General features: G+C 42.9%; 1 pseudogene; it reads left to right on the forward strand.

The window, feature by feature from the left end:
* The first annotated feature begins 897 nt into the window (after positions 1 to 897).
* LOC117285242 lies at positions 898 to 1,022 on the forward strand (annotated as a pseudogene).
* Positions 1,023 to 2,565: the final 1,543 nt, after the last annotated feature.

Consider the following 2,565-nt stretch of genomic DNA (forward strand, 5'->3'; position numbering starts at 1 on the left):
AAGAGGGCAGAAAGAAGCTGCTAAGTCCTCCTGCTTGCTTCGCTACCTTCTTCCTGCCATGAACCGTTTCTTCTCTACAATGCCTGTCTGCCATGCCACTCTCCCTTAGAACCAGATGGTTATGGATTAAAACCTCTACGAACTATGAGCTAAATAAACTTTTCCCCCTTTAATGTTAGGTGTGGTATATTTCGTTTCAGCAATGGGAAAAGTAACTATGACAATCAGTAAGTGCTTCGGGGAGGTTTGGGAGACTACGCTTTTCTTAAAAGACTGGGTGACTTTTATGAAACTAGTGGAGACTTTCCAGCTTTGAAGTATGAAAACTGGTAGATTTTATATAAGTTGATCAAATTCTAGGATAGTGCCCAGAAAAGTCTACCAGTCCATATAGTCCCCAGCCTGTGTCTTTCTCTAATTTGTCCTCATTTTTTTCTCTAATTTGTCCTCATTTTTCTTTGCTTGCTCAAGTCAATTGGTGACTTTCCACAAAAAAAGGATGTCCCTTGGACACATATAGGGAGATAGGAAGGAGAGCACGGTGACCCCCTTCTTTGACAATAAGAAGTCAATATGCCTGTAGATTATGGTGAGCTGCGATTTGAATGACTTCAGGGCTATTTTACCACTGCTTTACCTCTGAGATGAGTGGCTGGGATGATAGAATGAAGTAGAAAAGCAGCCTGAATTTAATGAAGCTCAGGGAGGTTGATCTCACAGTTTGCTCTGTGTAGAGCATGGGGACACTTTGTGGGTGAAGCTCTGGCTCACGATATATAGAGCTAAAACTTACTAGATGGCAAGAGCTCATTGTAATTTTCAGAAATTCTGTGACCCACTGTAAAATAAGCCATTAAAATTAGAGTGAATAAATATGTATTTAAATAAATATATTCAATCGCTTCTCGGCCTTTTGGCTAAGATCAAGTGTAAATAAATATATTCAAACAAAATACTCAAAATTCATGAATTTTAATATCTTACTGTATATTCACATTACCTATGCTCTCGATATTACTTATGTCTATTTGATCTAGATGGTAAAGTTAATATATAACGGTGCACTACCTTACACCTCTACCCAGTCCTGTGGTCAGTGAAATTTGCCATGGTGGAAGTATTTAAATACTACATGAATAAGCAAAATCTGCAAAGCCAGGTTTTTGTTCCCCTTAGAAACCCAGTTGTCAATAACCAGAAGACTCAGCAGGCTTCAAGGTTTTGAAAGAGTGAAGAAAATCCAGAACAGAAGTCCCGGCTGCGAACCACTGTTGAAGGATGAGTACTGGGGGCTTGAAAATGGGATTCCCAGGAACAGAAAGGGGCCTGGAGTGGAAGTGGGTGCTACAGATTGAACTGTGTCCTCCTTTCCAGATTTGTATGTTGAATCCCTAACTCCCAGTGTGATAGAAAGGTGGTCCTTTGAGGGGTACATAAATCCATTTTTCACCGCTACTATAAAAATACCTAAGACAGCCTAACTTTGTAAAGAAAAGAGGCTTACTTAGCTGCTTTCAGTTTTGGGTGCTGACAGTCCAAATGGTATGGCATAGGCTCTGGCGAGCAACCCCCTACACCACCACCACCTTTCGACTGCATCAGCTCCTGGCCAGTGCCAGTCCAGGGTGTAATTGCAGGAGTGGCCAATTATAACTCAAATAGGAAGCACGGAAACTGAATAGGGCCCAGCTCAGGCATTCATAACAGCCCTCTCATGACAGTTGACAGGGTCCCACAAGAAATACTGCAGCCTCTGTTATGATTTGGATCCAATATACCAGAGAGGCTCCTTATGTGGAAGACTTGGTTGCCAAGTGTTACGGCTTATGTCTAGATAGGTGGGGCTTCTTCAGAGGTGGGTGGATCTAGAGTGTGTGATGCTGGGATGGATTCACGGTGCAGTGCTAGGACCAAGGGGACTAGGATTAAAGGTGTGAGTGTGACCCACCCTAAGTAGCCTGGATAAAATGTAAGGGATAGAAAGAGCTGTGGTCATCCCTGGTTTGTCTGCCCACTATGAACTGTTTCTCTTCTGCAATGCCACCCTTCCTTGGATCCAGCTGACTAGGGACTGAAACCTCTACGAACTGTGATCTAAGTAAAGCTTTCCCCCTTTAATTTTGGGTGTGGGGTATTTTGTCTCAACAATAAGAAAAGTAACTAAGATACCAGGTGATGGGTTTCTGGAAAGTGGTTGGACTGCATAATGAATTAATTTATTGATGAATTCATGGCTAAACAGGCTTACTGGGAAGTGAGACCTCACTGGAAAATGCAGGTCACAGGGTCTGATTTTAAATGGTCTGCTTGTCCCCGGCTTATTCTCTCCCCCAACACTCTTCCTGGTTGGCATGAGATGAATCGCTTTCCTCGGCCATGCCCCTCCTCCATGAAGCTTCTGTCCAGGCCTGAAAGTAATGGAGCCTGTCAACCACGCACTGCAATCTATGAGCCAATATGAAACTTCCTTTTTTGAAGCTGTTTATGTTTATGCCAGGCATTTTCATTTTGTTATGACATTGGAAAGCTAACACAATCCCGCCCCAGGGTACACTGTCATGAACC

The sequence above is a fragment of the Fukomys damarensis genome, unplaced genomic scaffold (assembly GCF_012274545.1).
Source record: "Fukomys damarensis isolate Sample0158 unplaced genomic scaffold, DMR_v1.0_HiC HiC_scaffold_7, whole genome shotgun sequence".
NCBI classification, from domain to species: Eukaryota; Metazoa; Chordata; class Mammalia; order Rodentia; family Bathyergidae; genus Fukomys; species Fukomys damarensis.